General features: G+C 35.7%; 1 protein-coding gene across 1 annotated transcript in view; it reads right to left on the minus strand.

The window, feature by feature from the left end:
• ARHGAP24 (Rho GTPase activating protein 24) overlaps positions 1-11,043 on the minus strand; it is a 635,766-nt gene extending 624,723 nt beyond the window's left edge. The window contains exon 1 of the mRNA XM_032498758.1: positions 11,025-11,043. The gene's annotated coding sequence lies outside the window, so the exon portion shown is untranslated. The remainder of the gene's footprint in view (positions 1-11,024) is intronic.
• Between the last annotated feature and the right edge of the window lie 12,658 nt (positions 11,044-23,701).

Consider the following 23,701-nt stretch of genomic DNA (forward strand, 5'->3'; position numbering starts at 1 on the left):
TGCCTAAGCTCCACCCTGAGAGATTATAATTTAATTGGCTGGAGGTACAAACTAGACATAGGAAATGTAAACCATCCCCTCACCTGATTTTAATGTGCTGCCAACATTAGAACTTTTCCTCTAGAAAATTGCTTCTCTGTCCTCAGCTGTTAAGTGGCAGCTACAAAATTTTAAGAGCAACTTAGATGCAGCAAGCTACTGCAATCTAGGAGACTTAAGAGACTTATTCTGAAGCTGCGTCTGCATATCAAACTCACAGATTTCACTTGGGTTCATTATCTGGAGGTGAGTAAGGGTGTTATTTTGACTGGTGCAGAACAAGCTCTGCTACCAACCCTGTGCATCACCCAAGCAGAGAAGAACTTTGTACGCAGGCGGGTGTGCTCTTGAATTGTGACTGTGGGTGATCCTGGAGGTGCACTGCCCAGATCTCCCTTCAGGAGAAGCTGCTCCTGGGATCACAGATGACTGGTAGCCTCCTGTCCACACCTTTGGATCCAACTTGGAGCTCAGAGATCCAGGCTTCCCTCGGGCTGCTCCACACCAATGATGGAGTATGGCAGGAATACTAGAACTGGGTGGCCGTTCCTACCAATGCAAGACTCCCCTCATGGGCTTCTTCTTCTCAGGGACTCCCTGAGGCACTGGCCTGAGGCTTTCTCAGAACTCTGTTCAGTTTGACATTTTCCTACCAAGACCTCTTTCCTTTTCTCTTCTTTCTCAGGTGTCAGACCTGCATCATGGCCTGAAGACTCTCCTACTCTCTTCTTTATCTTTCACAGGCATTTCTCCAATAAATCTCTTACGAATCTAATCTCATCTTTGTGTTCACACATGAGAGGACCCACACAGCTCTAACACTACTTGATACTGGGACAGCTAATGACCTTCCATGAGCTTTAGTTTCTTCATCTGTTAAAATGGAAAGTAAAAACTGTAAGGGATATTGTGAAGATTGAATGAAATATATTATCAGTGAACAAGGTAACCAACTTCCTGGAACATAGAAGGAAGTTAATAGATATTAATATCTCTTTTCAGCTTTTATGAACAAGTACACTTCCCTCACATCATTGAATTTTTGGTCTATGACTTACATTTTATGCACTGTGGCTGTGCATAGGGTACAGCACATGATGAATGGAAAAGGGAGTATAGAAAAGCAAAGGAGTTTCTAAACAGAAAAAGATAAATACGTGAGGTGACAGATGTGTTAATTAACTAGATGGGAGGAACTCTTTTATAACATATACATATATCAAATCATCATGATGTACACTTTAAATATCTTACAATTTTATTTGTCAATTATACTTGAGTAAAATTTAAAAAAAAAAAGAGGAAGGGACTTCGAAAGAGGAATACAACAATAAAAATCAAAGTAGAGTAGACACGTATACCATACATGTGGTAGTATTCACGTGGCCTGAGACAGAAGCACAAAACAAAAATAAAATCCTGCAGTAAGGTCTTTTCTTATGTATATTTCATGTATTTATTAAATATCATGGATGGAAGTTTTTGACTGCCAAACTTTGTCTCAAATTCTACACATGGAAAAAAACAAGGATGCATGACTGTTGTCAATATCTCTGAGCCTAAAGACAGACTCCTGTAGGTTTCTGCCTGGTTTCAAATGTGTGTATCTGCACAGAATTGTTCACAATTCATGCAAATGCAGACAAGCTTGCTTACACAGAAACTAGCCAGCAGACACTTTGCAGGGATCTTGCAATAAACTAATGGTACTATCAAAAAAGTTGGGCGAGGGAAGAAGGGAAATAGAGAACTGTATTACTTGTTGCTCCAAAATATAAACAGAAGTGAAAAACTGAATTTAAAATCCAGCCAGTTCTGCTAGACTATGACACCTGCATTCCTTAAAATTAGCATGCTATGCAAAATCACACAATAAAAACCACAGGGCTTATGAGAAAATTGGGTCGGGGACACAAAACTCAAAAATTTCATCATCACATTTTTTAAAAAGGTAGGAACCTAATAAAAATGGTGGCACTGTTTTATTTATATGAAATAGTTACAAAATACATAAATACTACAATAAATATGGTACTTTACCTTGAAAAAGACATGAAGTTTGCAGATGAGTTGCAATTTGTAAGTCACTGTGAAATCATGGAAGGAGGGTTATCTGCAATGGGTCTGAAAGTTCTAGCACCAGATGTGGGTGGGCGTGGTGAATGGAGACACCTGGTAGAATCTGAGACATCTGCATGTGTTTTATGCAAGTTCTGATGCAGCTGGGTTCAGCTGACTTCAGTTTACTGTATTCACCTAGAGTTTCTCACAAAATTGTGCAGAAGCAAAGACAAAATTTGTGCCATGCTCAAAGTTCCCTAATATATTAGTTGTGTTGGAACAATTTCACATTTTCAAAACAAGCATTATAGCAGAACTTACCATACCCCGTAAGATCTATATGGAAATTGTTTTCATTGAAAGGGGATATTTCATTAAGACATAAAAGAATATGTCATCAACTAACCATTTAAACAAAATGCAAGATAGCAAGTTGTTAGTTAGTCCTCTGGATTAAATCTTTATGTACACTAAACTTATACAGAAGTAGGACATAGATTGGGGTCTTTGTAATACAGTTTTACTATATTTTTAAAGACACTTTACTGACCAAATAACTTTCTGACATTATTTAAAAAAAAAAAAGAAAAGAAAAGAGGAATTAATTCCTTTTAGGTTCCAAAATATACATATCTCTTCTCCTTCATATCTAAAGTTGATGTGCTAACATTTTTCTATGGTCAAGTTTTCATATTTTTTGGCATCTCATGCCCTTTCGGCTTGAGTCTCACACAAATCTAGGCAAACACCAGCTCTGGCACTGATTATTAAGAAAACCAAACTGTCTTTTAGGCCCTCTTGGCCATTCATAAGTGACCATGACCATAGGCTCTAAGGCTTAAAGAGATCATTTACTTTGTTTCTTTAAGAGAGAGTGGAGCTAAATCAAAACTACAATGAGGTATCACCTCACATCAATCAGAATAGCCATCATCAAAAAAGTCCACAAACAATTAATGCTGAAGAGGGCGTGGAGACAAAGGAACCCCCCTATACTGATGGGAATGCAAATTGGTGCAGCAACAATGGAGGACAGTGTTGAGATTCCTTTAAAAACTAAAAATACACTTACCATATGATCCAGCAATCCCACTCCTGGGCATACATCTGAATAAACACTAATTCAAAAAGATACATGCACACCAATGTTCACAGCAGTACTATTTACAATAGCCAAGACATGGAAGCAAAATAAGTGTCCACTGACAGATGAATGGATAAAGATGGTGTGGTATAGATATAGATATAGTGGAATATTACTCAGCCATAAAAAGAGTAAAATAATACCATTTGCAGCAACATGAATGGATCAAGAGATTATCATACTAAGTGAAGTAAGACAGACAGAAAAAGATAAATATCATATGATACTGCTTATATGTGAAATCTTAAAAAATGATACAAATCAACTTTTTAAAAAACAGAAAATAGACTCACAAACATAGAAAATAAACTTACAGTTACCAAAGGGGAGAGGGAGAGGGGAGACGGGATAAACTAGGAGCTTGGGATTAACATATACATACTACTATATATAAAATCCATAACCAACTAGGGCCTACTGCATAGCACTGGGAACCATATTAAATATCTTGTAACAACCTATAGTGAAAAGGAATTTGAAGCAAAGAATAGATTTATATATATATAAATAACTACATCACTTTGCTCCATACCTGAAACTAACACAACACTGTAAATCAGCTATACTTCAATTAAAAAAAGAGACAATGTTCATAGAAAGGACAAAGAGAGAGAGAAAGAAACTAGATTTTAAAGTTCCTACCAAAATTTTCATAAGAGGAACTAAAGACTTCAAACTGCAAACCATTTGCACAGAATGTTAACAGCTCAAATTTTACCTTCATATGGCATTTTACAAGCTTTGCCAAGTGGTTTCACAACTATTACCTCATTTAACTTAATGTAATTACATCTCCCTGTATCAATGCGCACTGTGAATCATTTTCCTATTCATTCTGTTTTTTTCCATTCGTGTCATTTGAAATCTTTCCAACCTACTTTTGGAAAACACACTTAACCAAGCATTTCCAGAAATGTGTTACGTTGAGCGTTTGAAGAGATCAGTCACAGCTAACACATGTAAAGCACCTGGGAAAAACTGCAGCAGAATTGAAATTGATGATGCATGCGTTGAGCCATTCAGCTGTTGAGCTCCTCAATTACTTAGATCACACAAGTCTTTACTGTTTATTTGTTTGGTTTGGGTTTTTTATTCTGGAGAGTGGAGCTGGTTTCAAGAACAAGCTATCAAAGGAGGCCACAGGGGACATCCAATCGATTTGTGTCAAGGGGGAATAGAACTTCTCCACTTCTCTGCTTTCCATGAGGAGAAATGCCCTAAATGCCCTACATACCACTAGCTTCTTGTGCCCAAAGGTGGAGTGAGCTGCCTGACTGGCAAGTTTCAGAAAAGAACTGGACATGAGTAACCCAGCTCCTTCTGCTTTCCCAAAACTCCCTTGTGATCCAGGTAACTACAGGGTACAGGCATTCAGTTCAGCTATTCCAAATCCATGTTTTAGAGGGCAGATTCTCCCTTTGCCCAAGATCTGGGTGTTAGGATATGGTGCCTTGCGCCAGGAATATTGAGAAATAGACATGGAGTAGTATTTGGAGAGCCAAAATAATATCGATGAGGCATTAGGTGAAGTAAGGCTCTGTCTGTAGTTGGCTCTAGTGGTTTTCGGGGGCTTATACTGCATCCTGCAACTGGCTCTCACAGTTGTGTGGTGTGCTTATAATCAGTAGCTTTAGCTCTTATACCTTAATTGGTCATTATGGAATTTTGCATTTGATGGAGGACTGATGCTTATGGTAACTTGTCCACAGGTGTGTGGCTATTTTTATAGAGTGTGAGGCTGTTTTTATACAAGCAGGACTTCCCATGCCTTAAATAAAGTCATATGGGCCACAAAAATCTTCAGAAGCTGGCTGCTACAGCATGACCCTGAACTACCTATTGTGTATGGATGACAGGTGAAGCAATTTTTGTTGACTGTACTGTTTCTCAGTCATGTATGTAGGCACTGTCTTTAGGTGCACACATCTAAGTTCTGAGTGCTTTCGAAGAAGACATGTGTGAGGTCCCAGCTTTAAATTTTTTGTGCCAGGTAACATTTTCTTGAAGAAAATAGGGAGACACCTGTAAACCCTCCTAAGGTTACAAGCTTTAAGAAATATCAGTGACAGTGTGACTTCAGGAATCTGCTAAAGATGTTTCTCCAGCTGGAGGAAGGATGAAGAGGAAAAAGAAACTTTCCCTCAGAGATTTTACTTCATTTCTAGCAATTTCATAGCCAGAGCAGTGGAATCAGCCACCATGGAATAAGAGAGAGTGGGGGACTTGTCACTAGACAGAATCCACACTAAATCACCATCAGAATGCCCCCCTAAAAAGTCCAGAAGTACATCAGATAAGAATGTAGAAACCCTTGCAAAGTCCTAAGCTTGCCCAGCAAATCTCAAATGTTCCTTTCTTGGAAAATAGTGTTCCTAAATGTATTTTCTCTCAAGATCCAGTAATTCCCTACGGCCAAAGGTGATACATTTATAGGTGATTTCTCCCAGTTGAATTCAAGTTCCCAAGTCATAGATTCTGAAAATCTGGCATAAAGTGTCATCCTAATCAGACTAAAATCAAGACTGCCCACCCTGTTCTCAGATCTCAATGAGTTCGTTCTAGAATCTTCAACATCCTTAAAAACTGAGTTTGGGGAACACAATTTTCCCCTGAAAAACTACTCTAGGGCCTAGGTATTAATTTTTTTCCTAAATTTGGTGAGAATGGAATCAGGGCTATAATAATCTTGTGAATCCCTTTCTAAAAAATTAGGTGCATCAGAAACTTGACAATTACTTAATGCTATATCTGAGGTTGTGAAGGAACTACACAAGAACAAGCTACCAAAGCTATCATTCCATGAGAAATAAACCAGGCTGCAGCTGCTGAAGGAAACTCGTCCTCCCCAGCCAGTAAGAAGTCTCTGTTGAGGCCAATCAGAGTAAGAAATTGGCAAGGATGATTTTTTTCCCACCAATTTCTTTGAAATCACAAAGGTAAAATAATTTGATTCTGGACCCTAATTGATTTAAACTGTAACATTCAAAGGAGTTTAAATTTGTACTTTAATTTTATTGAAGAATTTAAGAGTGAGCGGAGACTTATATTTAAATTTAGGATATCTAATTTTTTGGTACGTCGTTATTGGAATAGCTCCATGTGGTCATTTTATATCACTGCAAACAAATAAATTTGGACAGTGTAGGCAGATAATCATTTGGGTTGGGAACAGAAAGAAGGTTTTCTGCTGTAGTACCGACTGACACTTTTGGACACTTCTAGGGCAATAAGGTGTCTGTCTCACCAGTTTCCCAAGCAGAACCACAAAAAGTCAGAGAGCAGAGGTAGGACAACAGCCTCATGAAGCGGGGAGAGCAAGCTGTCTGATAGACTGCAGGTCTTCTCTAAGACAACAGCAGCAACCTTGCTTTTCATAGGCTTAGTGTAAAACAAACAAACAAACAAACAAAATCCCTGGAAAATATTTGAGGGCTAGTGGAGTTGGGACATTCTTTCCTCAGGTTTCTGAAATGGGGCATTTCCAAGGTTTTCACCCCAGAGAGTCAGTGAGCTGACTGATGAGTCTGGGAGAGGCACTAGGTAGACACAGCTCAGCCCCTTTTCCCCACGTCCCAGAGGGAGCCTGCTGCCCTGAGAGAGTATACGCGCTCCACCCTGCCTTTAAGTCGAACAAGGGCAGGCTTCCACCCGGGATGTCCCAAGCTGCCTGCCTCTGGCTGAGCTTGGAGTTTGGTACTAAGATGCCATTATTGCTACTTCTCCAAGTCACAGTCCCCAATATCAGTTTTATCAATCATAAAGGATAAAGGTGGTATTGTAATTTCTTTGATCTTCATCTATCTTACCCCATAGATATGGCTAAGATTGACATATACAAATATAGGTATGTGTGTTACTAGCTTAAGCCAGAAAATCAAAACTTTCACTTACATGTTACTCAAGTAAGGCTTTCATAAAGACATAGAAGGCAAAAGAAGAGGACTCCGTCACAAAGTTCAGTCCAATGGCTAATAAAGGGAAGCCTCAATTTGAGAGCCATGGAGCTATGCCAAGGGAAGCTACTGAGAACACTTGCTCCCCTTAAGCTTCTAAATGAGAAACTGAGCCAAAAAAAAAAGGAAAAAAAAGTTTCCAGTACAGTATTTCAAAATTCATATCCACTCAGGTTTTAAGTCAGTAAAGGGGATTCCATGGAATTATTTGAGCATCTAAGCTTAAGAGGCCAAGAGTATAATGTGCTTTAAAAGCAGGAACTGGGTCATAGAAAAGATATGTCAAAATTAAAGGAAAAGCACAGCTGTTGGAAGAGAAAGCCCAGAAATAAACCCACACACCTACAATCAATTAATCTTCAACAAAGGAGGCAACACTATACATTGGAGAAAGACCGTCTCTTCAACAAGTGGTGTTGGGAAAGCTGGACAGCCACAAGTAAATTAATAAAGTTACATCTCACACCATACACAAAAATAAACTCAAAATGACTTAAAGACTTAAACGTAAGACAAAACACTATAAACCTAAAAGAAAACATAGGCAAAATAGTCTCTGACATAAATCTTAGCAATGTTCTCCCAGGGCAGTCTACCCAGGCAATAGAAATAAAAGCAAAAATAAACAAATGGGACATAATTAAACTTATAAGCTTTTGCACAGCAAACCTATAAACAAAACAAAAGGACAGCTTACAGAATGGGAAAAAATATTTGCAAATGATGTGACTGACAGGGCTTAATTTCCAGAATATACCAACAGCTCATACGGCTTAATAACAAAAAACAAACAACCCAATCCAAAAAATGGGCAGAAGACCTAAACAAGCAATTCTCCAATGAAGACATAAAAATGGCCAACAGATATATGAAAAAATCCTCAATATCACTAATTATCAGAGAAATGCAAATCAAAACTACAATGAGGTATCACCTCACACCAGTCAGAATGGCCATCATTGAAGAGTCCACAAATGATAAATGCTGGAGAGGCTGTGGAGAAAAGGGAACCCTCCTACACCGCTGGTGGGAGTGGAGTTTGGTGCAGCCACTATGGAGAATAGTATGGAGATTCCTCAAAAGACTAAAAACAGATTTGCCATATAATCCAGCAATCCCACTCCTGGGCATATATCCAGAGGCAACTCTAATTCGAAAAGATACATGCACCCCAATGTTCATAGCAGCACTATTTACAATAGCCAAGACATGGAAGCAACCTAAATGTCCTTTGACAGATGATTGGATAAAGAAGTTGTGGTATATTTATACAATGGAATGGTACTCAGCCATAAAAAAAGAATAAAACAATGCCATTTAGAGCAATGTGGACGGACCTGGAGATTGTCATACTAAGTGAAGTAAGCCAGAAAGAGAAAGAAAAATACCATATGATACTACTTATATGTGGAATCTAAAAAAAAAGGACGCAAATGAACTTACTTATAAAACAGAAACAGACTCACAGACATAGAAAACAAATTTATGGTTACCAAGGCAGTATGGGGATGTGGAGGGGTAAACTGGGAGTTCGGGATTTGCAGATACTAACTACTATATATAAAAGAGATAAACAACAAGGTTCTACTGTATAACACAGGGAACTATATTCAATATCTTATAATAACCTATAATTAAAAAGAATATGAAAAGGAATATAATATATATATGTATAACTGAAACATTATGCTGCACAGCAGAAACTAGCACAACAGTGTAAATCACAGCTATTGGCAGTAACATTGTGTATCACATGAGAAAATAAACTACCTTTTTCTACCTCTTTCATCATCACAACTTAAGCATCTGCTGTCAGGCTGAGACATTCAATGTCGTGATTTGCAAGACAGCAATGTATAGAATGAGAAATTGGAATGCAGAAGAAAATCAAAGAACGGGGAAACAAATAGGTAGTTTCCTAATAGTATTTAACCTATTAAAACCCAATTTTGACTGTATTGTCACAGATCAGGGCTACAGTTCTACTGGCCTTTGTAGTTTTAGGACACTTTTTAATACGTCTCTCACAACAATTCTCTGATGCAAACCAGATAGACACTATTCTTTCTTAGCAAAAAAAAAAAATTTTTTTTAATTTAAAAACTAAACTAAATCTTAAGCATTCCATGGTTTAAGGTAAAGCCATCTGTCACAACTAGGTCTAAGGTAAAGCCATTTGTCACAATTCTACAGATCAGAAGCAGAGGGCTTAAAAACCCCACCTTCCTTCTAATTCCTTGTTATATTCTGTAATCCATGCTTGCATACAGCTGGCAGATTACAGTGGAGTTATTTCTCTCAGTAAAAACTCAGTGCAGACTTGACGATTCCCTTCCTGATCATCCAGAGAAGGATGAATTAGAATTCCTTACTCCCCTCACTTGAACAATGAGCTAACCCCATTGCTTTTCATTCCCATCCTCAAGAGAACTTACAGGATGAAAGACATATCTACATTAATGAAAAAGATGGATGAAAACTAGATTTTTTTTCACATTCTAGTGCCACACAAACGTTGCCAGTCTCAAATTCTCTGTAAAGGTTTGACGGTGGAATTAAAAACATTTCAATGGTGAACAGTAATCAGAGCCTCCTGACTGCCTCCCTCTCTCACCATAAATAACTTATCTAACTCACAAAAACTGTTCCAAAGACAAACAAGCCAAAGAAGCTGCAGTAACACTAAAATTTACAGTAAGGTAAGACTGAGCTCTTGACTGTCATGACCTCTTACAGCTGTGATCAAGTATGTGTGAGTGTGTGGAAAGCACACGCGCACACGCACGCACGCGCACACACACACACACGAGCCAGTAACCTGACTAAATTCTGTTTAAACATCAAGTCCCATCAGGCCAGTTCATTAGTTACCTTGGGTCTAGGAAACTCAGAAGACAAGGAGCTAGATGCTTCCAAATAATGTCGTCTGAAACTTTCCAGTTGTTCCTTTTGCTAATGCACATTGAATCAAAAACCCTTTCCCCTACTCATATTTCAGAAAGAACATGTCGTAGGAAAAAAATCCCTCAGGAAGCTAACTCCTCCAACAGGAATAAAAAATGTACACACTGAGAACATCCAGTTTTCGCGTAGTTCACTTCTATTGGACAGTTAGGATTCTTTTACGTTTCCCCATTTATTTCTTCCTCTCCTTCAACTACTGACAATCTTCCTCCATCTCTATCATTACCTCATGGTTGTCTGAAAAGATCACAGTTAATCTGCAAAAATCTTTTGACTAAATCCATGCTGACTGTGTTTCGTCCTTAGAGAACTGGCTTCACAAAGATGCTCTTGCCACTGAATATGAACTATAGACTGAAGGCTCTTATTCATAATTGAGGCTGACACTTCATACAACCTCTCAGCGTAACATTCACTTCAAACCCACAGTAACAAAAATGAAGGTCACGTACTTAGTTTATCTGCATCACTCACCTGAACATAATTGTGACATTTGGATCACTGAAATGTTATTTTTCAGAGGGCAAAAATAATACAAGATCTTCATTTTCACTGATCCTTATAATAAAAACTACCAGAGACAGAAGAAAATCATTATACCAAAGTCATCGAGCAACAGATATCTAGTCAAAACACAACACACATACTGTAAAGCCAGCTTATCTCTCCTAAGAAAGTCATATAGCCTCAGAATATTGTTTGGTAAGAAACATTCACAGTTTTTCCATAACAGAATTAGTACAAACCTTTACCGAAAGAAAAGACTAGGATTTTATTTGTATCAACTTTTGTGGCTTGCCTAAACTGTTGCTATTTACTTCTGACATAACGATAAATGAAAAAAATTGCATCTGGATACTCACAGCAGAGAGCTCAGTTCTGGCCCCTAACATCAGACGCCGCTGCTGCAGACTGAATGCTACTGTTGGGAGGTGCTTTTATTTTCCTAACAAAGTAGCACCCTCTAGTGGCTTTTCAAAATTATTAAGAAGTACATGCCAAGCATGTGACATAATTTGTTTACTATCCAATTACGCAATGTCAGAACACTCAGGTGAGAACAAAAGCTTGCTTTAAGCATTATAGGAAGCAAGTTCCAAACTCATTCCAAGTTTTCTCTAGGGATGATGGAAGGAAAAGATGTTTAAGCATCATTCCTATTGCACGTATACAGTGTATCTTTGAGAAAAATATATCCCTCCCTGGTAATAGTTTATTGTTATTCTATTATTATTATTATTACTTATGGTATTACTAGTGTCATCATTGCTATTAATATTAATAGAAAAACTGCCACTCACTGAGCATTTACTCTATTCCAGAAAATGTATTTATTGTTTTACATGTTTCACCTTATTTAAAACTCTAGTACAAACTCACAGGATAAGATTTATCTTCATCCTGTGTTATGGATGAAAATACTGAGGCTCATAAAGGTAATGTAAGTTGTCCAAGGTCAAATACCAAAGAAGAGGTAAAGAAAAACTGAGATTCAAACCCATCTTTATATGTTTGCAAAGACTCTTAGAAATGTGATTTCAACATGCAAAATTACTAGTAGCTTTCACCATGTATCCATAATCATGAAAGTGTAAATCCAAAGGAATTATTCAATAATGTAATAAAAAATCAAAAATTTTTATAGTCTTTTAATTCTATGTTAGAAATACAATCATTTTCCACAGTAAATAAGTCATATACCAGTTCTTGGATGGCAAAGCAACAGTCTGTAGAGGGTCAGTTTAGTTCTCATATTTTACCATATGCCTTATAAGAGTACAACACTTGCTCAGTCATGATATTTTATGAAATCAAAAGAGATATATTCATTCAGTTAGTCATTCAACAAACATTTATTGAATGCTTCTAGCATTACCTCTAGTTCTGACAGTCAATGAATGAAGATATTTTCACTAAGCAAGTTGCTGTATGAATATCAAGAATTATCAGGCAAGTAAGACCCCTGAACTAATCATTTTTTCATGGCTTTGGGATTTATACATTCTATCTTGAAGCCATGTGTTTGATCCACAGGAGATAAAACTTTTCATATTTACATAAGGCTTGAAGAAACCCAGAGAAGCAAACAGGAAAAGATGTTTAGTAAGCATCTATTAAGTTCTTGTTAGTCTTGCCCTTCACGTACATCAGTGTGGAAGAAACTGCTAACTGTTCATCGAATCTATTTCCTTTTCTTCTTAAGCAGACAGCTGACTATATTTCTAACCTACACTGTATTTGGGTGTGACCATGCAAGCAGATTCTAACCATTGGAGAATGAGCAGAAGCAGTGGGTGGCACTTCTGTGCCTAGCCCATGAAAACCTCCCTCTCGAGGTCCTCCATGCTCCTTTGCCCTCCTGGACGACTGGAATAGAGAACAGTTCCCAGGCAACCTGCACACCATGTATTGTGGATAGCAGAGCCACAAAATGGAAGGGAAGAGCCAGGTCCCCGAGTCTTGCTTGGAGAAGAAAACATCTGACAATCAGGACCGTGCATGTTGCAGTTTAGGTGAGTGAGAAATAAACTTCTATAAACTTTGAGTCATTATGCAATCTTGCATTTGATTATTAGTTACAACAGTTACTTAATCGTCACGGCGAAGTTGTAAGTTACATGTGAAAAAAACTGAAGTTCAAATAGTTTAATAACTATACCAAGTGTTCACAACTAATAAAACTCAATCCTGGGCCAACCCATAACTCTCTAACTCCAAAACATATTCTCTGTCCTCTATGTTACAGTAATAGTTTATCCCCCTGCCTCTTAACAGTAATGAAACAATCATGTTCCTCTGTATTACTCAGCTTAGTTACATATGGCAGTAACAAATGACCCTGAAAATCTTGAGCTTTTTAAATAATAATGCCATTTATGACTGTGTCAGCCTCAGTTCCCGCTGGGACCCAGGCTGAAGGAGTAGCCCTTATTTTGATGTCACAGCAGAAGAAAAAGAATACAGGTATACCTCTGCAATATTGCAGGTTCAGTTCCAGAACTCCATGATAAGGCAAGTATCTCAATAAAGTGAGTCACACAAATCTTTTGGTTTCCCAGTGCATATAAAAGTTATGTTTATACAGACTCACAGACATAGAATACAAACTTGTGGTTGCCATGGAGGAGGGGGGTGGGAAAGGACAGACTGGGAGTTCAAAATTTGTAGAATAGATAAACAAGATTATACTGTATAGCACAGGGAAATATATACAAGATCTTGTGGTAGCTCACAGTGAAAAAGAATGTGACAATGAATATATGTATGTTCACATATAACTGAAAAATTGTGCTCTACACTGGAAATTGACACAACATTGTAAAATGACTGTAACTCAATTAAAAATGTAAAAAAAAGTTATGTTTATATTATACTGTAACCTATTTAGTGTGCAATAGCATTATATCTAAAAAAACAATGTACACACCTTAATTTTAAAACACTTTATTGCTAAAAAATGCTAACGATCATGAGACTTCAGTGAGTCCTAGCAGTAAAATCAAAGATCACTGATCACAGATCACCGTAACAAACATAATAACAATGATGAAAAAGCTTGACATATTTTGAGAATTACCAAAATGTAACACAGAGACACAAAGTGAGCAAATGCTATTGGAAAAGCAGTGCTGAGAGCCTTGATCAACACAGGGTTGCCACAAATCCTCAATTTGTAAAAAGTGCAATAAAGTGAAGCATAGTAAACTGAGGTATGCCTGTAACGGCAAAACCACATGATGGCTCTTAAATGTTACTTCCAATCACGTTCCATTGGCCTAGCAAGTCAATTGACCAAATCTGATATCAATGGGGTCAGGAAGTATAACCTTCAAACAGGAAAGGGGAAAAATAATTGACAAAAAGAATATATTTGATATTCTCCCTCACTCTTAGAAACTAAATGTTAAAAGAATGTTATGAGAAAGCTATGACAAAGTTAAAAAGAAATAAATTGTAACCAAATAATGAAAAAGAGTAAAAGAACCAAAATATCAGTGAGAACACATAGTTTCCTTGGTCACCACACACACAAAAAAAAATGTAATAAGGCTAAGAATTCAATTAAAAGATATGACCTGAATCCAACTAGCACCTTTGAACAGAAATTAGATTTCTGAATCATCTCAATGAGTATCTTAACCACACATGGACACACACACACACCCACACACATGCACACATATTTAAATATTTTAAACTGTAAGTTGTAGAATGGCTCATGTCAATACAGAGAATATACTACTAAGTACACAGAGCAAGCAAGCTAAAGACATGATTGCCAATTAATAGAAAAACAATTTTAAAAGAAATATGGGTGAGGGTGAGGACAATGATTGGAAAAAACTGCACCACTTTGCTTATAAAGGCACAAAAAAAGAAGTCATGGTTCGGCTCTGGCAGGTGAAACTCCCTATTCATTTCTTTATCTCATAGTTCTACCTATATTTTTAAAGGAAATTATTTTTTAAAAATATGACCAATCTATCTCAAGTTTAGTATCTTATTAGTGTATTAAATCAGACATATCGATCCAAATCTTTCATCTCAAATATTTGCAGGCAATAATGGTCAAACACACAAGAGGCATTATCTAATTCGGATTAACTCTCTTTTGTTGCCTTATAAAGGAAACTGGTCTGAGCATCTCTATCTTCTCTGAAATCATTTTGTATATTCTAGCCTCACTGAGTATTTGATAAATGGATGAGTGTATGAATGAAATGGAAATTCCCTGCTTCCCAACATAGTACTTACATATTTCATAGATAATCTACAGTAAGACTCGGTACTATATTAATCTTTGGAACCCAGCAAAGAAAGCCAAGATGAAATAGCAGTGAACCAGAACTAAATATCAGATTGTAGTAAGTGGGAAGATAAGAAATAAATCACCAACAGAAAAGACAAAATGGTCAAATTCAGCAATCATTTACAGAGCACCTATGGAATAAGTGCAAGTATATTTTGGTGTTGGTATTCACCATTAGATTGAAGCTCTATGAGAACAAGACCTACATCTGTTTTAGGTGGCATATCCTTAAGGCACTCAGCACAGCAGCTACTACAAAAAGAGCTCAGTAAGTACTCAGCAGGATCAGAATGTAAGAATGGTCCTATGATTGATAATTTCACATAAATCATCTTTGCTAATCTTCAAAACACCCTGGAGTTGGGTTTATTGATCTCAGTTTTACAATGAGGAAACTCAGGCTGTAGAGAAGTTGCCCAAGTTCTCTTAACTACTAGGAAGCGGAATCAATGTGAAAAAATAGTGGGTAAATACATATTCTGTCAGAAGTAAGTGTTTGATAACTCAGTGAAAGCTGTATCACTGGATTGGTTAAGTCAGAGGGTGAGATAAAAGACAGAAAATAGGGAAGTTATTTCTATAAAATGGAGCCAGATATTCAGTGGACTTTTCAATAATAAACAAAAATGACAGGAAATAGAATGAGCAGCAAGAGGGATTACAAATATTTTATCAGAACTAAGAATGTATTATCAATAAAGGCAGCAGACACGGGTCCTGATAATCCCAGAAATTTGGGGAATAAAAAAAAATTTCTTTATAGAAACGTGGACTTTATAATTAAATATATTTCTTTAGCCTACAGAGGAACTGCATGTATCAGAAATGTCACATGTCTGCCACATTAATACTCAGGTATTAGGACCTAAGATCTGACCTAATCTAACTTGCACTTAGTATTCCATGTTAACGTTGTACTATAGTTTAATATTTAACCATTCTCTAGATTAAAGTAATTTTGAAATTATTGGTGTCACAGGCAAGGCTGTAATAAGCAACCTTGTTATGTCTCCTTGAACATTAGGGTAGCTAACAAAAAAGTATAATTGCTGTGTAATAAGCAGTAAGCAAATGTGACAGATACTGTGAAATTATCCTTCAAGTGTTACTCTTATCAGTGGACGAGTATATCCATTTCACTACCTCTCCAGCAATACTTGATGTTGTTTATGATAATCTTTTAACTGAAAAATATTTTCTTATTGTTTTGATTTGCATTTTCTTAATTATCAGTGAGGCTAAACATCTTTTTGTAAGTTTTTGGTAATTGTTTCTACTGTGAATTATCTATATAGTCCCATTTTTTTCTATTAAAATTTTTTTTCAAAAATATAATCTGGTTATTATTTTAATCCTTTGGATCTTACATCTGTTTCAAAAACATTTTCCAAATTTGTTACCAGTTAAACATTTTTTTCAAATGGTGTTTTATTTTGTATATAGTGTTTCTATATTGTTTCAATACAGGAATGAAAAATTTTGATAAATTATATTACTGGTTCCAAACTACTCTGTGGAAGCAAATAATATATAGATTCTCTAGATTAAAAGTTTTTAGATTAAAAAAAAAAAAGGAAATGTCACAGGTTCAAACCAACCGCAACACACGATACAATGGCAAGATGAAGGTCCTTGGTTCCCATGTGTCTAGAGTCCTTGGTTTTCTCACTGTATTATGACATTTCTCTGGTTTGTGTGTACCTTATTGAGCTATATTAGGATAAGAGCTTAATAATTTCCTCAAAATTATAACAAGATAAATAAAATGAAAAAATAAAGAAGAGAAAAAAATCAAACATTTGCCTTGTCTTTGCTATACAAACTATTTCCTAGAATATAGAAATAATCCATAAAAATGTTTTTATGGGTAAATTCTAGCCAATAAATAGAGATGGGATGATATGATTAGAGTATAACCCTTTTGCAACCCTAATGAAATAATGACCCTAGGCAACCATCATCAGTGGCTGCTGAAACAATTAGATAAAGGGCTGTTGGGGAAATTATGACAGTAGATCAGCTGACAATATCTGAACCCACAGGTCAATCTTATCACAGTAAGAGATAACAAGACATTATGAGCCTCCTGGTGTGATTCAATAAGAAATACATTGTACCAGTGATGAAGTGTTCTTGCAACAAAAGCAAACGTGAATTTGGTCAAGCTTCCCTACCCACCTGCCCTTTCATGGAAAATCCAGGAAACGAGAGGAACATGGTAAATGACACATCCTGGAATGCAATCTGCTAAAACCAGGATGTAGGAAATTCTAAAAGCAAGTGATCTGTTTTCTTCAACAAATAAATGGCAAGGAGAAAAAAGAAAACAGGGAACTGTTATTAAAGAGCCTTATTGTTCTCTTTAAATGCTTTGTATGTGTGCTTAATATGGACCTTGTTTGGGACCTGATTCAAATACCAACTAACAACAGAAATTTAAGCAATAATCAGGGAAATTTGGATATTGAGTGAATATTTAGTGATATTAAGAAATGACTGTTAATTCTTGGGGGGTGAAATGATGTTACAAATAGTCCTTATTCTTTACAACACATACTGAATTTTAGCAGGTAAAATAATAGGCTATTTGAGGTTTGCTTCAACATAATCCACTGGGATGGGGGGGAGAATAAAAAGATTATAGTTGAGATAAAATTGGCCGTATGTTGATAATTGTTGAAGCCAGCTGATGGGTCTTAATACTATTCTCTCTTCTGTTTTTATTTTAAATTTTCCATAATGAATGATAAAGAGAAGTTACCTAATAATGTTTATGGAGAACTTGATATCTCTGTAACATAAAATAAACTTTCAAGGCATTGTGAGGAGTGAGGTGTAGCATTGCAGTAACCAGTTGAGTCCCCACTCCTAGAAATCTAGACTTAGTCTCATGGCTGAAAGAACAAAAGAAGAGTTCTTTCTGGGGTATTTCTGGGGTAATATTTTATAACATTATTAAAGTCCCTCTTGTCTCTGATACACTGGCTGATTCTGGTCTCATGAAAACCTTCTTCACTTCAACCTCCACCTTTCCTATACCTCTGTCTCTTGGCTATCATACTGGTCTCCCTTTTGGCAAGAATATTTGGAATATCTATGTCACAGAATCGGTGCTTCAGGTCACATGCCCAAATTTGGATGTTCACTGCCTGGACCTACCTAACCTGCCTAAATATTGTTCACTTCTGAGACCCTCCAAATTTAACCTGCCCACCTGAAGTCAGGATCACTTATTTTTTTTCTTACTACTGCTATTTGCCTAATTCTGCAATCTTGCTTGTTAATCTTTATCCCTAATGATTTTTAATGTTCAACTTTTTTCTAAGATCTATTAACTACACATCCTCTCACCTAAATGACCTTTTTGAAATACTGAGCAGAACTACAGACAGCTTCTACCTTTTGGAACAAAAAAAAAGTAAATAAAAAGGCAAGACATTCTGATCACATTTGTTATTTGTCCCACAGCTGAAAAACCTACCACCTGTACTGGGTTGGGAGTGGAGAGGCAGCCACTCTTCCTGCCACAAACCCATGACCTGCTGTCACCCATAATCCTGCACAACAGTATAAAACTAAAACACTAAATCCATAGCAACAACCTTAGTGCCATCCAGACTTGTGGGAAGCTCTAGGAAACATGTGTTGGTGGTGGTTATGATGATTCACTACCAACTTGGCAGTGTTTCATCACTGCTCACCCTAGCTCAATTCTTCTGCACATAGTTTCCAGTATCTTCAAGAGAATCAATACAAATAAAAAGACACCTCCAATAATTTTAGCTTCTGTTTTTTCAAAAATGTTTATTTCAGCATGGCTGGTGATGTGCTTTAATTGAAAAGTCCTTTTTTTATTCTTTAGGGAAAACCAACAGTGCACCTGTTCACATCCTTCATCTGCAGTAGAGAGGATGGGTGAGAAATGGTCCATCAGACTGGCAGCTAAGGACAGGCAGGACTTCCTTTTGTGCAGCCCTCAGATAGAAACAGTTTTTTGACTTGGCAAATGCCTGAATGCTGCAGGCAGCCTTTGGGAGACTAGTAATCCAGATATCAAGGGTTAGGTCACATGGTATGCAGTACCATTAAAAAAGGAAATCATAGAAAATTGGTTGTTTTGAGTAGAGTATTATGAAAATCTGGAGACACCTGCCACATTTAAGAATTCTTAGGCTGAGAATCAAATGGAGATGAAACTGAAGAGGTTACAAAGAAAAACCCTAAAATATATTCTTCTGGTTATAACCAGAGTTGTATCGAGAGGTGTTTTTTCTTATAAACTAGGATTGATAAGTTACTTTAGGAGAAATATGTGACATTCTATATATATATCATTTATAAGCATATATTACATTTAAGTCTTCTGAAGTCAAGTCATAAAAACATAATCAGAAGTCAAAATATATTTTTACTTGCTCTTAATATATACCTTTAGAAAAGCATTAAACCACATTAGGAACTGCCTTTTAAAAATTAAAGCTGCCTTCTAAGACCCATTTAGAAATTGAGATTTGCTGTCAAACCTTAGAATCTACAATTGCCTGATTCTGGAAGAATAATGTCTCATGAAACCTCAATCAGAAAGTTAGAGAGAAACTTGGGGTATGTCCTATACTGATAGTCCAGGGAGGAGGTCCTTAGCCCTGGTTCAAATATAAATTAACAGTAGACTAGACCAGCCAATTAGCATTTCTGAGCCTCAGTTTTGTTGCATATAAAATGAAGGATTTGTGTTTTCTGCTTCCAAAATGACTTACATGACTTTATAAATTAAAAACATTGTAAAACTTGAGAATTATAGTTTTAAAAAGTTCAAAGCAGATGGTTGACCATCTAAAAAGATAAATGGGATTAGTTGTTACAGGATTTCCAAAAGAAACTAATTGCTTGATTGGGGCACTGTATTTGATTTCTTTTTTTAAAAAGTTTCCTGGTGAGAGTAAGTTTTAAAAGAAAAATAAATTCACCAGCAAAAGCAACCTTATTCCTGAGAATAAACTTAAACAGAAATTAACTCATCTTTGGACTATCACAGCCTGACTAACACTGTAAAACTGTGTCATTTCATCAATTACAACCTTATAAAAGGCACAGAAATGGCACTCACATGCAGGTTTCAATTACAGACTCTCCCAATAAAGTCAGAGCAAAACATAAAAGGATACTAGGATGAGATACTGTGGCCTAGAAACGCTGTTCCCTGATGACTCCACCAAAGAATGGAAAAAACTTCTCAAATATCAGATGTCTTAAGAGAACTTTACTCAAAGCAGCTTGATGGTCAGCATAAATTGTTTTCTCTCACTGCGTATGTATGGCATCTAGTCTGTGATATTAGCTGAGGTTCACAATACATGCTTTAGATATCAGAGATAAAGGAGGTAAACTATTCACTACATTGCAAAAAAAAAAAAAAAGTGCCAGCATACCTGGTATTTTGCCTTGATAGGAAGCTAACCCGCTCTGTATGTACAGAGATAGACACCCTCAACCCAAATCGAGCTAATTGAGCAAGGAATCTGCACATGTTAATTGTATAGTGCAGAAGAGCACTTATACATACAACAATTTGTAGGAATCTTTTTATATTGCAGATATAACCTTTGATCTGTGATTTCCACTATTGCTCTTTCACATTATTCATGCTTTGACTTCATTCCTGGTGTCTTTTGTCATATTAAGTTATATTTATGTTTATATGGTGAATTATATTTGCCTTTTCCTTTATGCTCCTAAGTTTCCTATCTTGTTTTCAGCTGTGCGCCCTGTTTTCATTTCATTTTGTTTTGTTTTGTTTTTGTTTGGAGGAGGATAGTTAGGTTGGTTGGTTGGTTGGTTGGTTGGTTCATTTATTTTTATTGGAGGTACTAGAGATTGAACCCAGGACTTTGTGCATGCTAGGCAGGCACTGAGCTATACCCTCCCCCTTCTTGGGTTTTTTGTTTTTCAATATTTTCTTTTTTTAAAATTTTGGTCCATCTGGAATTTACTTTAATACATGATGTGATGAAAGGGTCTATCTTTGTTTTCTTCCAGTGTGCCAGTTAGGACAGCATCTTTATTAAATAAACTTGAACTGGGATTTTATTTTAAATGTAAAAAAGGGCATACACTATTGGAAATTTTTTAATTTTTATGTAATTGATGTTTGCTCCCTAGGAGAATTACTGGCCAATAGATCCAGAAGTTTCTTGAAATTTATTCAACTTATACAATAAAATTATGTCCCAGGCTTAAATGATGATGATTATCTTTAAGCTTACTGTAATCTAAGATACTTAGAGACAGAAATCATACTTTATTCATTTTATATCCCACTACAACTCATGGATTACTTTTGATATATTAAGTATTCAATAATACTTACTTAAATTCACACTATGAAAGTAGAGCATGTATCTAACTTATCCAAAAGAATTCAGGCTATTTTGAAAAGAAAAGAAGCTCAAACACAACTATGTATGTCACCATCGAAGACTAATTTTGTATGTGTGATAACATGTCTCACAGTTACTTACAATTAAATGCACTGGAACTACGATACACCGTGCAGTGAATAAGAACACGGATTCTGGATCAAATTCTAGCTTCTCCACATACTACTTTTTATATTGAGATTGAAATAAATGTCCATCTATTTTCTTCTGTCTGATTTTGTTCTGCACAACTGAAACTAATCCCAACTGAGCCTGTAAATTAATGAAACAGATAATTACAGGCAAAAAAAAAAAAAAAGGATGTATAAATACGTTAACCACTGTATATTTGCTTAGGAATGGAATTGTACAATTTTTCACCAATCTGTAAAATGAAGACCAAGGGATCATTGATTATGGAATCACTTACTAGAGTTCCACATCAGTATTGTGGTTAACCATATAGTTTATCATCCAAACGTAGACTCTTTGAGAGTGAAAGAGTTTACTAAAGTAATTAAAGCTGGATAGTTTTTTTTCAAATATTTACTTATTGACAGACAAATAGCTTTATTTTAAAAATTTATCTCTTGCTAAAAATAATGTATGTGCACAAATGTTAAAACAAATGTTTTTAAATCTTCATATTAATTTTCTGAATATTTAAAAATACAATAAGCAGAATAATTAAGTAGTCTTGATATGCATTCACATGTTTTAATCAGTTTCTTAGCCAAATCTGTCTAATCCTGGGTCATGGTATTTTTCTAACTGATGTAATTTTTTCTAATATGGTTTTACTGATTTGTTTGTTTTACTGTGTTTTTTTCCCACAAAATTGCCTACAATCATCTTCAAAGTTGCATTTTATAGTCAATAAATTTTAAAATATTAACACTGTCAATGAACTTTTCTGTGTAGGCATAACATTTTTTAAATTAAAAAATACTCTTTCTACAGACAGTAATTTTTTCATTTTGAAATTTGTAAATATTTCAACACAATATTTTCAAAGTATTGCTCTTTTGCCTACATTCAGGATACATTTCTTCAGTTAATATTTATCTAAGACAAAATTTGTCCAATAAGTCATCTCTGTTTACAGCACATGCATCTCACATACCAGTAAAAAGGCCATGGCAGAAGCTTCCAATACAAAATAGAGGTCTAACCCACCCTGGCCTACTTTAATGCAACTGTTAATGATAATACTTAGTTTTAGTAAAAATGCTAAATCAAATAGGACGTGGAATTGCCAACCATAAAACAGTCCCACACAAGACAAGCTGTGTAGTCTTACTACCTCTATAATGTGCTGCCTATGATTTCCAATTTGAATTTTTTAAAACAGAATAAAAAATTAAATACTTGCTAAGTAATCTGAATTGATAATATTTCTACAATTCATGAATTAAAAATTCAATTTACAATTGTCCTCTTAGTATTTTACCCAGCTTAAATTTCTACCTAATTCAGCAAAATACATTTAACAAGTCTTTCCATAGTATTAAGTTCAGTTTCCATAGGAACAACTACTGTTTTAATACACTCAGATTTTTGTAATATTCAGTTAAAGATTGGAATTTAAAAACACAAGTTTAACCAGCATAAACAGATTTGGGAATGAATACAATTACTATTGGTCATTATCATGGAATCAGAAGAGCATAAATTCCCAATCTGACATAGAAAATATAAAATCAGAACTATAAGTCTCTCCTTTAAGAACAAAATTAACTTTAAAGGGAAATCTTGAAGCAATTACTAGATTTTTATTTCAGGAATAGTGAAGTAAATTGCCCCCACTTTGAAATATCTACTCTACCTGGTGACATATAAAACTTCTTAGTGGTTTTGTTAGGATAACATCAAAAGTTCTGATACAAATTACATGTTGCTATATTCTGTTCAGTCTTATGCTCTCAACATTTTCTGACAGAGAATGGCTAAGGAGGTTAGAGCCCTCAGATACACGTATTTTATTTTAAAATACAAATCCTAACTCCATACATATATTTTACATTTTGTAAAATTGTGGAAATAGCCTACATATATCAGCCTGACTAGTAGGGAAAAAAAGGGAATAGTTCTGAATTTTTGCTCACTCGTACTCGAAATGAAAATAAACTTTCAGTGAAATAACTAGGCATCTCTTAATTTCTTCTTTCCTGCTTTCTTCTGAGTCTTTATTTCCCAATAGCATAAAAACATAACATAATATCCATGAGTCCATATCAATATGAATAAACAACTGAATAAATAAATGAATGGGGGGAAATCTCCCATGTAGAAAAATTCCAAATAACATACATAG

Source organism: Camelus ferus, chromosome 2 (assembly GCF_009834535.1).
Source record: "Camelus ferus isolate YT-003-E chromosome 2, BCGSAC_Cfer_1.0, whole genome shotgun sequence".
NCBI classification, from domain to species: domain Eukaryota; kingdom Metazoa; phylum Chordata; class Mammalia; order Artiodactyla; family Camelidae; genus Camelus; species Camelus ferus.